Genomic DNA, 12,982 nt, shown 5'->3' on the forward strand with positions numbered 1-12,982 from the left:
GGTACACACCTAGTAGTGCCATTTCTGGATCAAAGGACAGGCATTCTTTTAAATCCTTTTGCACATAGTTCCAAATTGCCCTCCAAAATGTTTGGACCAATTCACATTAGTGTCCCAATTTTGACACATCCCCTCTAACATTTATAACTTTCCTTTGATATCATATTGGCCAGTCTGATAGTTGTAAGATGGTACCTCAGAGTTGTTTTAATTTGCATTTCTCTAATCAGGAGTTTAGCACATTTTTTCATGTGCTTACTGATAGTTTTGATTTCATCATGTGAAAACTGCCTATTTATGTCCTTTGACCATTTGTCGATTAAAGAATAGCTTGGTTTTTTTCTAAATTTGACTTATTTCCTTATATATTTGGGAAATTAAACCTTTGTTAGAGTTTTGTCACAAAAAATATTCTCCCAGTTTGATGCTTTCCTTCTAACTTTGGTTGCATTGGTTTTTTCTGTAAAGAAACTTTTAATTTGATATAATCAAAGTCATTCACTGTACATTTTTCATTGTTCTCTATCTCTGGCTTGGTCTTAAATTCCTTCCTTACCCACAGATCTGACGGTATACTATTCTATGTTCAACTAATTTATTTATGATTTCACTCTTTATATTTAGGTCATTTACACATTTTGAAGTTATCTTGGCTTAGGGTGTAAGATGTTGATCTAAACCTAATCTCTCCCATACTATTTTCCAATTTTCCCAGCAGTTTTTATGAAATTGTGAGTTCTTGGCCCAAAAGCTGCGGTCTTTGGGTTTATCAAACACTAGCTTGATGAGGTCATTTACCCCTAGTCTATTCCACTGATCCACCCTTCTGTCTCTTAGCCAGTACCATATTGTTTAGATGACCACTGCTTTATATTACAGTTTAAGATCTGGTACTGCTAGGCCTCCATCCTTCATATTTTTTTTTATTAGTTCCCTTGATATTCCTGATCTTTTGTTCTTCCAGATGAGGAAAGGGAATTTTGCAAGGGCATAAAATGGAATGTGGTGGAACCGAGAAGAGAGGGCAGAGAGCAGTTGAAATATTGGTGGAGGGGTTTCTGGGAGTTCAATGGATGGAGTTCAATTGACGTTCTCAAGGGGCACTGCTCTGGGACTCTGAGGAGACAGCAGCTCTGAGACCCTACTCCAGGGCTGGAAAACCCATTCCTGGGAGATTCCTATCTTATTCTGAAATCTACTGAATCCCTGCAGTTGATCCTGGTTTCACTGATAAAGCAAGATCTGTGTGGACCTGATCAAACTGTAAGTTTACCTTAAGGGTTTACTCTGAGGATAGACTGGATCTGTCCTGAAGATAGACCTCTTATCTATGCCAGCTATTAATGAGAGACTTACTCCCTTTTGGATTTAGCCTAGGATTAGTCAGCATAAAAAAGAATGTTTCAGACAGAAAGGATTTCCAGGATAACCTAGGCTTTAGCCAAGGCTGAAGGTTTGCCACTGATCTGTGTCATTAGTTAGGGAAATCTAATAACCCTCTTTCCTGACCTCACACTTGTTATCCTTCATTTAAATAAATAAGCATAAACTATAGGAAAGCAGTCAGATCTATTACAAAGGGGAAGAAGGGGAAGTTTGTTGGATTGGTTTTTATCCTGGAGAGAGAGTCTTACTAGACAGGGTAAAGCAAAATCTTCTAGTACCCCATCTTGATCTCTCTTTCAGATCAGCTTTCTCTTTCAGGGGAGAATACCATTGAGAGGATAGGTTAAGAAAAATCCCTATCCAACTGTTTATATCATCTCTTGAGGTGTTTCTTTATACCTGTCACAGTTGCTGTATTTATCCCTTCACTTAATTGTAGTGGTCCAGGACAGAGAGTGCAGCCATCATCTTTGCTCTCTCTCCAAAATGAAGTTACCTTGTCAGACCAGGTTAAGCAAAATCTTGATCATCCGTTTATATTAATAATACAAGGTCTCCCTCACATTTAACACAGATGAACTTTGTTATACTTTTTTCCAACTTTATAAAAATGTTTTTTGGTAGTTTGATAGGTATGGCACTGAATAAGTAATTTGGGTAGGATTGTCATTTTTATTATATTCACTTATCCTACTCATGAGCAATTAATATTTTTTCCAATTATTTAGATCTAGTTTTAATTGTGCAGAAAGTGTTTTGTAATTGTGTTCATATAATTCCTGTGTTTGTCTTGGCAGATCAGTTCCTAAATATTTTATGTTGTCTAAAGTGATTTTAAATGGATTTCTCTTTCTAACTCCTGATGCTGAGTTTTGTTGGAAATATATAGAAATGCTGATAATTTATATGGGTTTGTCTTGTATCCTGCAACTTTGCTAAAGTTGTTAATTATTTCCACTAGCCTGTTAGTTGATTTTCTGGGATTCTTTAAGTAGACCATCATATCATCTGCAAAGAGTGATAGTTTAGTCTCCTCATTGCCTATTTAAATCCCTTCAATTTCTTTTTCTTCTCTAATTGCTACTGCTAATGTTTCTAGGACAATATTAAATAATAGAGGTATTAATGTGTATCCTTGCTTCCCTTCTGATTGTATTGGGAAGGCTTCTAATTTGTTCCCATTGCAGATGATATTACTGAAGGTTTTAAATATATACTGTTTCATATTTTGAGGAATGGCCATTCTATTCCTATACTTGCTAGTGTTTTCAATAAGAATAAGTGTTGTATTTTGTCAAAGGCTTTTTCTGCATCTGTTAAGATAATCATGTGATTTCTGTTGGTTTGGTTGTGATATGGTCAATTATGTGCAATAATGTTAAACCATCCTTGCATTCCTGGTATAAATCTCTCCTGATCATAGTGAATAATCCTCATGATCACTTGCTGTAGTCTTTTGCTAGTATGCTATTTAAGATGTTTGTATCTGTGTTCATTAAGGAGATTGGTCTGTAATTTCCTTTCTCTGTTTTTCGTCTGCCTAGCTTTGGAATCAGTACCATATTTGTGTCATAAAAGGAATTTAGTAAGAGTCCTTCCTTGCTTTTTTGTCAAATAATTTGTATAGTATTGGGATTAGTTGTTCTTTAATTGTTTGATAGATTTTTCTAATTCAGTAAGAAAGTATTTTGGTAATTTGATAGGTATGGCACTAAATAAGTAAATTAATTTGGGTAGAATGGTCATTTTTATTATGTTAGCTCATCCTACCCATGAGCAATCAATGTTTTTCCAATTATTTAGATCTAGTTTTAATAGTTTGGAAAGTGTTTTGTAGTTATGTTTGTATAATTCCTGTGTTTGTTTTGGTAGATAGATTCCTAAGTATTTTATATTGTCTAGGGTGATTTTAAATGGTGTTTCTCTTTCTAATTCTTGTTGCTATGATATGTTGTAAATATATAGAAATGCTGATGATTTATGTGCATTTATTTTGTATCCTGCAACTTTGCTAAAGTTGTTGATTATTTCTACAAGTTTTTAGTTGATTCTCTAGAATTTTTTTAAGTAGACCATCATATCATCTGCAAAGAGTGATAGCTTAGTCTCCTCATTGCCTATTTTAATACCTTCAATTTCTTTTTCTTCTCTAATTGCTACTGCTAGTGTTTCTAGTACAATGTTAAATAATAGAGGTGATAATGAGCATCCCTGTTTCACACCTGATCTTATTGGAAAGGCTTCTAATTTATCCTCATTGCATATGATGCTTGTTGATGGTTTAAGATATATACTGTTTATTATTTTTAGGAAAGGACCTTCAGTTCTTATACTTTCTAGTGTTTTCAGTAGGAATGGGTATTTTATTTTGTCAAAGGGTTTTTCAGCATCTATTGAAATAATCATGTGGTTTTTGTTGGTTTGCCCTTCAACTGGGGAATGGCTGAACAAATTGTGGTATATGTTGGTGATGGAATACTATTGTGCTCAAAGGAATAATAAACTGGAGGAACCTCATGTGAACTGGAAAGACCTCCAGGAACTGATGCAGAGTGAAAGGAGCAGAGCCAGAAGAACATTTTACACAGAGACTGATTCACTGTGGTAAAATCGAATGTAATGGATGTCTGTAGCAGCAGCAATGCTACTAACCCAAGAAAATTCTGAGGAATTTATGGAAAAGAACACTACCCACATTCAGAAGAAGAACTACAAGGGAGGAAACAGAAGGAAAACAACTTCTTGAACACTTGGGTTGATGAGGACATGATTGGGGATGTAGACCCAAAAGGACCACACCAATGTAACTATCAATAATATGTAAATAAGTCTTGATTGATTTGATTGATGACACATGTTAAAACCAGTGGAAATGTGAGTTAGCTGGGGGGGGGGGGTGAAGGGGAAAGTAACAACATGAATCATGTAACCGTGGAAATTTTTTCTAAAAATTAAAAAAAATTAAAAAAATAGATAAATGTTTGATAGAATTCACTTATGAATTCATCTGGCCCTGGGGATGTTTTTCTTAGGAAGTTCCTTGATGGTTTGTCCAATTTTTTTTCTGTGATGTGATAATTTAAGTATTCTATTTCCACTTTTGCTAATCCAGGCAATTTATAGTTTTGTAAATATTCACCCATTTTACCTAGACTATCATATTTATTGCCATATAATTGAGCAAAATAGTTCTTAATAAATACTTTAATTTCCTTGTCATTAGAAGTGAGATCACTCATTTCATTTTTTATACTGTTAATTCAATTCTCTTCTTTTTTTATATATTAACCAGTACTTAATCAATTTTATTTATTTCTTCAAAGTACCAACTCTTGGTCTTATTTATTAGTTCAATAGTTCCTTTCATTTAAATTTTATTAATTTTTCCTTTAATTTTTAGGATTCAAATTTAGTTTTATATCTGGGTATTTTTAATTTGTTCTTTTTCTAGTTTTTTAAGTTGTATAAAATTTAAAATAATATCCAATAACTCCAAGTATTATATTTTATAAGATTTATTGATAATTATTGGAAGCAAAAGAAATAAAAGGACAAAAGTAAAACCTGAGTAAAGCCAGCTTTCCCAATCATGATCAGGGGATAAGAGTGTGAGGGGTAGAGCTATATCAAAATATATCCTCTCTATGTTAGCACGTAATGTGAGAAGGAACATGGGATGCTATACAGGGGAGTTCTGGGGAGCAGAATTCTAATTATACAATCCCTCTTGTAATTCCATTGGAAAACAAGCATGTAGAAATCTCCCAGATTTGCATGCCCAGTTTTCTGAATGAATCATTAAACATAATCAACTTATATCTCTAAAGATCTTTAACTAGAGGTACATAAAATATTACAGTTTCTAAGAGGAAATTACAATAATTTGGGGATAAGAGATAAATAAAAGAGAAAGAGAGCAAAACTAATGATAGCTAGGTGCATTGACAAAAAGCCAATTAAGGGCCAATCCCCTTTGGAATAAGAGTGTACATTCAAAATAAATGCATTCAATCCCCCACAGTTCAAATTCACTATATCCCAAAGTTCACTCTAGATCTTTTGGTGCAGTGTATGGTTTCTGCAGGCTTCTTCATGGAATCTTGTCCAAATAGTTCCCTTTCTTGATTCGTGTAGGAAGCAACTTTCTTATCCTAAAATTACTCTCAAACAAGAAAATTTTCTATAAATCTAGAATTTTATGACAATAATAGAATCCCCCCTGAAGAAGATATTGACCAACACATGGATCACCCATGGTTTCATGGCTGAGTTATGAGGTATATGAATCAATTGTCAAAAGAAAATTAAAAATATTTTTTAAAATGAAATAATAGAGAGAAAAATAACTTCTGGATGAAACATAAAATATAAAAATCTCGTGTGTTAAAATTTTAAGTAAGAAAGAATAAACCCATATCAGGTCCTGGAATCAGAGCACAATTAAAATGATTTATATCCCACAAGCCTGCAATTTTGCACTTACCTAATCAGCAGCCAGGACTACAAAAAATTGCCATACCAAAAAAGAAAGACAGAACAGACTAGATTTTTGAAGCAAATGAGAAATAGCTTTCCTGTCTGGTTTTACCTTTGCCCTAAGGGATAGGAAAGCCAAAATGGAAGCCAAACTGAGGTATTTGGCAGAAATCTGGATCTGACACAAGGGAATCCTGTGTCTGACTTTGCAAACAGCCACTTCCTCAAACCCCAAAGTAAGTTCAAGTCCCCTGTCTTGGTGCAGAATTTCATAAATCCCACTGGGATTGGTTGGTCTCCTTAACCTTATGCTCCTAGGCATTGTAAAGGTTAACTTTCTGTTCCTCAGCCCTGTGCAATGGCTCTTTTGTGATCTCTTCTCCTGGAATCAGACACAATCATTAATCGAAATCCATAAATATTGAATAATCAATGGTAGATTTACATAGTCTAAAGCTTTTGGGTAGCCATTGACACTAGGGCTAATGGACATTTTAAATTTACCCTAATGCAAAATCAAAAAACTATTAATACTGATAACATTTGCTTCAAGTACAAAAAATGAGAGAAAAAAGAAAACTCAAATACTCTATTGCACATACAAGTAAAAACAATGATAAAATTTGAAAAAAATCAAAAATATATAGTTCACAATCAGAGACACACTGTGTTAGCCAAGGAGAGGCACAATACAAAGGTTTCACACTCAAAAATGTGATACATTTCCTTTTAAACTGGGCCATGATCCACAGTGTGAGTGCACATGATTTTCACCAAGTAACAGCTTGATAAAACAGTAGTACAGCAACTAATGCACATTCATAGAAGTACTAAAATTCTCAAAATCACAAGAGCCCATTCAAAAACAATAGCAAACAAACCTGCTATCATTAGGATTCACATGAGTTGCTGCGGCCATTTGCTATGTGACATTTTAAAACCTTAAAAGCTTATGGATACTTGTCACAAGTTCTCTAGATCTAGCCAATCTTTCAACCTTGGTGAAGATATTTCTAACAAAGTCTATTATTACCACCATTCCAAAATGTGGGAGGAGAACCCAGAGGGGGGAAAACCCTCTGTACCACTGATGAAAAATTTGAGAGTCTAAAATGTGACCAAGAATCTAGACCATTCTGGTGGAAGGGTAGAGTAAGTTGAAGAACTACAAAAAAAAATCTAGTGGTTACAAAAGCCCTTGGGAAAACCCTCCCACCTCCCAGATGAGATTATAACACATCACAGGGTAACCAAGCCCCTTGGGAAATCTCCCTCCTCTGATATGAGACTATAATAGTCATAATAGGCACATCTTTATACATCCCATCCATTGCAAAGTGGAGGCAAGGACTACAATAGTGAAAATAACTTCTGATGTCTCATCTGTTATAGTTTTAGTAAATGTGGAGATGGAGAATACAATACTGCTATTGGACTTCACTTCAACAATGAAATAGATCCTTACCTGTTACAAACAACTCAAAGGTAGGCAAATGAACAGTCAGAGGTAGTGGTGCTACTAGATATCTGAAAATCACTTCTGAAGACCCCTTAAAATTGAATTGAAATTTTCAGCTCATTAAATTCTCCAAAGGTTGCTAATTCAGGTTTTGTCCAACTAGTTTGATGGAGTCCATCCATCATCTTCTATGTGACAATTAAGAAAGGCAAAAAGGAACAAAATGCCATTAAGGCAACATGTGACCTCATTGAATCTGGTGAAAAACCCAGCATCCATAAGGACCTATGGTTTTTCCACAGAAAATATTTGTCTATGTTATTTATGGATTTTATAATGGTATTTTCTACAGTCCAGTCATAGAAGAAAGGTAAAAATAAAGACAATACAACAGAACATGCAGTTAATGGCCAAAGCACAGTAGCTGAAAATGACATTGAGTAACAGAATATTATAGATTAGATCAATATGTGAACTTAAAAAAACAAAATTAAATCTTAAAACCATCAATCAGCAAATACAATATATGTGACCAGATGTGAGGAATGAGTCCTTTTCTCCAATTCCAAAGCCTGCATTAGAGAGACTTCTTCATTATTTGGAGGGGAACAAATCTAAACAGTTAACATCCATTTGTCAATAAGACAAATGGAGTATGAAAATGCTTAAAATTCATCTCCAGACTTTTTAAGGTTCCTTCCCTTCCCTGGTATCATCATCAACCTAGATTCCTTTGGTTACACTTCTGGGGTTCCCCATAGCTGTGCTGGGAATAGTGTGGATGAATCCCATATTGGATGTGTAGCAGAGCCTGGGCAGGCCAAAATGGCAAGGGGGTGTAGGGAGATGAATTCTCCTCTCTGAATCTCGAGATTACTCAAGCTATCAATTGCAAGGTGTCCTATCAATACGAGAACCCCCAGGGACTGCAACAAGAAAAAAAAACATCCTGAAACTTTGGCAATGCACTGCTCTTTCATAGAGTAGGTCATTTTAAAAAATCTAATTATTAAATTGGTTGCAAATCTACTTCCCGTCTGTAGGTGTCTGTAGCCTAGTACATACTGGCTAGGAGTAAAGTTAAGAGGTTTGAAAGAGTATTCTTCCTTCCCTTCCCCCCAAGTGTAAAGATCAGTGACCATGTGACACCTTAGTCACTACCCCCACAGCCAGGAGCATGGAAGCCCCCCTGCGATAGCCAGGCTGGGGTTGTGGTAGATAGCATGGAAAGGTTTCTCAATGCTGTGTTCCCCTGCTGAAAACAGCTAGCACAAGCTTGAGACCTACTTGGTTGTAGGGAGGTGTAGCCCAAGGCGATTTAGATTTCACCTTTCTAGCAGGAAAAAGAAGGTGCTTCAAAACAGCTTTCAGACTTTGGGGCAAACAGCAGTGGTGGGGAGGCTGTGGTGGGAGTGAGGGAAGTGATGGTGCAAACTTATTAGCTTGTGGACAGTAGAAACAGTGGGATGCTTCTAAAGCTAACTGGTCCTTAAAAACTGGTCTACAGCTCACACTGGAACTAGCATCCTATAATGCTAGACTTCTGGTTGCCAGCAATGTAAAATTCAAATTAATATCGAATAGCTCTAAGCACTATATTGATAAGATTTATTAATAATCATTTGAAGTAAAAGAAATAAAAGGACAAAAGTAAAAGCCAGCTTTCCCAGCCACAATCAAGGGAAAAGAGTTGAAGAGGCAGAGCTTCATCAAAATATATCATTCCTATGTTAGCATGTAATGCGAGAAGTAATATGGGACGCAGAGAAAGGGAGTCCTGGGGAGCAGAATTCTAATTATACAGTTGCAAGCCCAATTCATTGATCTCCCTCTCTATTTAGCTGGTATAGGCACTCAGAGATATAAATTTTCCCCTGAGTACTGCATTGGCTGTATCTCATAAGTTTTGATACTATGTTTCCTCATTGTCATTCTCTTTATTGAATACTGTAATTATTTCTATGATTTTTATCTTTGACCTACCAGTTTTGAAGAATTAGATTATTTAGTTTCCATTTAATTGTAAATTTGCCTTTTCATAGACCCTTGTTAATTATAATTTTTATCACATTATGATCTGAAAAAGTGGCAGTTATTCTTTTTGCTTTTCTGCATTTTTTGCAATATTTCTATGCCCTAGTACATGGTCAATATTTATATATGTACCATGTACTGCTGAGAAGAAGGTATATTCCTTTTTATCCCTGTTCTGTTTTCTCCAGATATATATTAACTCTAATTCTTCTAGAATTTAATTTAATTTAAACCCTTCTTCCTTATTTATTTTTTGCTTTGATTTATCTAGTTCTGAAAGGGGAAGGTTGAGATCCTCAACTACTTTAGTCTAGCTATCTATTGCCTCCTTGAGCTCCTTTAATTTTTCCTAGTCTAGATGCTATACCATTCGGTGCATAAATGTTTAGTAATGATATTACTTCCTTGTTTATAGTATCTTTTAGCAAAATGTCATTTCCTTCCTTGTCTCTTTTAATCAGATCAATTTCTACTTTGGCTTTGTCTGGTATCATGAATGCTACTCCTGCTTTTTTTACTTTGGATGATGCATAATAAATTCCGATTTAGCCTTTTACCTTGAATCTGTGTGTGTCACCCTACCTCATATGTGTTTCTTGTAAACAACCTATAGTAGAATTCTGGTTTTTATCCACTCTGCTATCTGCTTCTGTTTAATGGGTGAGTTCATCCCATTCACATTCAGAGTTATGATTACTAACTGTGTATTGCTCTTCATCATATTATCCCCTTTGGATTCTACTCTATTTCCTTTCACTCTGTTCCTCTTCACCAGTGTTTTGCTTTTTGTCACCATCCCCTCTTTCCCCTCTGTGGAAGGCTGATTGGAGAAATAGGGTCATGATAGGGCCTGTTATATGGATTCCCTATGTGACCAATCCAGGCTGAGGCAGTCTTTGTGTTTGGTCCTGGTAACCTGAGCCCTGAAAAGCTCTGGTACCAGCAGGTTGGTTAATCCAAAAACAACCTGACCCCCTCCAGGAGGCTATTGGAAGTCATTTAGAGAAATAGAGTCTGTAATATATATTTTATCTGGATCCCATTATAAAATCGTTGGCAAGTAAAACTGCGTGTATGATTTTTTTTCTGCACTGCATGTCAGGATGCAGACAGAATGGGTTATCTAAGGTAAAAATCTGAGACTCTTCTTTTGACTTCTTTTCAGATTCCCACCTTTTCTTAGTATTCTCATTGGAAAGCTTTGAGTCCTTAGCAAACCAACAGTTACCAAGTTAACAATTTCTCCCCTTGATAATTAAGAAGCCTGAACTCCAAAAATATATTACTTAGATAATCAAGGTCAGAACCAGTCAAAACTAGACAAGACTTTATCTGACCAGGTGCAATCCTGTAAATCAAGAGTACAGGACTAAATTATTTAGGATCTCTATGAAATATATTTCTGCTCTCAGAATTAACCTCCTATTAACTGGTGGTTGGAATTTGGCCTTTGACCTATCTCTCTACTTTTTAGACTCTAATGATTTTTTAATTTGTAACCCCTTCACAGCTGTAATTCTTTCTCTGTGCTCTTTGTGTGAAACCAGTATATATTAAACTCAAGACTCCATGGCAAGTTGGAGCAGTTATGAGCTAAGCATTTAGTCTGACTGTTCTCATTCAATCTGATGCCACTAAACACCACTCTGTACCCCCAGAAATATAGAGCTGGTTCTCTAAACCCCTCCCTTCAATTACTACTCCCTTCCTTTGTTTTGTTCCCCTTCTACTTCTCTATAGGTTGATAAAATTCAATACACCACTGAGTATTCTTATTTTTCCTTCTCTGAGTCAGTTACAATGAGAGTAAGGTTTAAGCATTGCCGGTCACCACCCTTATACCCCACCATCACCCCTTTTTGTTTTTTCATGCCTCTTTATGCTATATAATTTACCCCATTCTATCTCTAACTTCCCTTTTGTCTCAGAGCAGCCCTCTCTTTCAGCCCTTGATTGATTTTTTACATATCATTCATATGCATCATATCATATCATACATTCATATCATTCCTTATCATGACATTTACCTATACATCATATCATCATATGAATCATATCATTATAATCAGCTTACTTCTCCACCCTCTTTCAGAGTAAATTTTTTCTATCTTCTCTACGACTAAGAGTAATTATTGAGAATGACAGAAATCCTCTTTCCATGTAGACATATGAGCATTTGACATTAATGTGTCCCTTAAATTTCCTTTTTCATATTTACCTTTTTGGGCTTCTCTTATGTCTCATGTTTGGACTTCATATTTTTTGTTTAGCTCTGACTTATTCTTTAGAAATGCTTGGAAATCTTCTATCTTATTGAATGGACCATTTTTCCCCTGAAAGAATATACTCAGTTTTGCTAGATAGGTTACTCTGTGTTGTAAAGCCAAATCTTTTGCCTTCCTGAATATAATATTCCATGTCTTTTGATCCTTTAATGTAGAAGCTGCTAGGTCCTGTGTGATCCTAATTGTAGCTCCATGGTATTTGAATGGTTTCTTTCTGGCTGCTTGAAGTATTTTTTCCTTGGCTTGGTGGCTCTTGAATTTAGCTATCACATTCCTGGAAGTTGTCATTTGAGGATATCTTTCTGGAGGTGACCTGTGGATTCTTTCAAATTTCAATTTTATTTTCTTGTTTGAAGATCTCTGGGCAGTTATCTTTGATAATTTCTTTTAATGTGATATCCAAAGTTTTTTCTTGATCATGGCTTTCAGGCAATCCAATAATTCTCAAATTGTCTCTCCTAGATCTGTTTTCTAGTGTTATAGGGAAATCATGGGAAAGCAGGAAATCTGCGAAGCAGAGACAGGGAGATTCCAGAACCCTGGAGAATGAGTCACTCCTAGGGACAGTTGGACTTCCTCTCTTGAGGGAGACTGTGTGTATGGACTTCTCCTGCAAGCAACTTATGTACTACATCCTGTGAAGTAGTTGAGTATGTGTGTCTGGACTCCTCAGGGGGACCATTATTCTCCTTCTTTCTGGATATATTCATCTGGTTCCTGTTTGTTTCCTGTTTGATCCTGTTACTTCTGTTTCTGCTAAGACTCTTGCCAAACTCCAGAAGCCAACTGTCTGTAAGAATCTCTCCCTTTAAACCCTTTGGACCTGCATACCATTCAGCCTGTTTCCCTGCTCTAGTTATCAACAAAGGGGTGGAAATCTTGGTTAGTTATGTACTAGAATCTTTAGGTACAGAGAGAGAGAGAACAGTTTTGGTAGTTACACTCTGATATAACAACTACCGAGTTTTGGTGGGAGGCATTAGTTATATAAAGTAGTTAGATTGTCCTAATCCCCTTCCCTTCCTGTCCTTGTTTAATAAACCCTGGTTACATCACTGTGGGTATCCTGTCAGTCTCTCTGAAAGCCTTCCCAAACCTGTGGACTTCTGATATTGGCCCCAAGAACTTATTTAAACTATACCACCAACCTAGCCAATCGACCTTTATTTTTATTTCACTAGGTCTGTTGTTTTTTTACATGGTTACAACATGATTACATCATGGTTACAGGCAATGTTGATAGTAATGAATGACCAATCATAGAGGACCTTGAGGAACATTGCATCCTGTCGAGGTATTGATCTATTGATAAAACCTCACATACTGTGATTGGAAGGTCATG

Source organism: Gracilinanus agilis, chromosome 4 (genome assembly GCF_016433145.1).
Source record: "Gracilinanus agilis isolate LMUSP501 chromosome 4, AgileGrace, whole genome shotgun sequence".
Lineage (NCBI taxonomy): Eukaryota > Metazoa > Chordata > Mammalia > Didelphimorphia > Didelphidae > Gracilinanus > Gracilinanus agilis.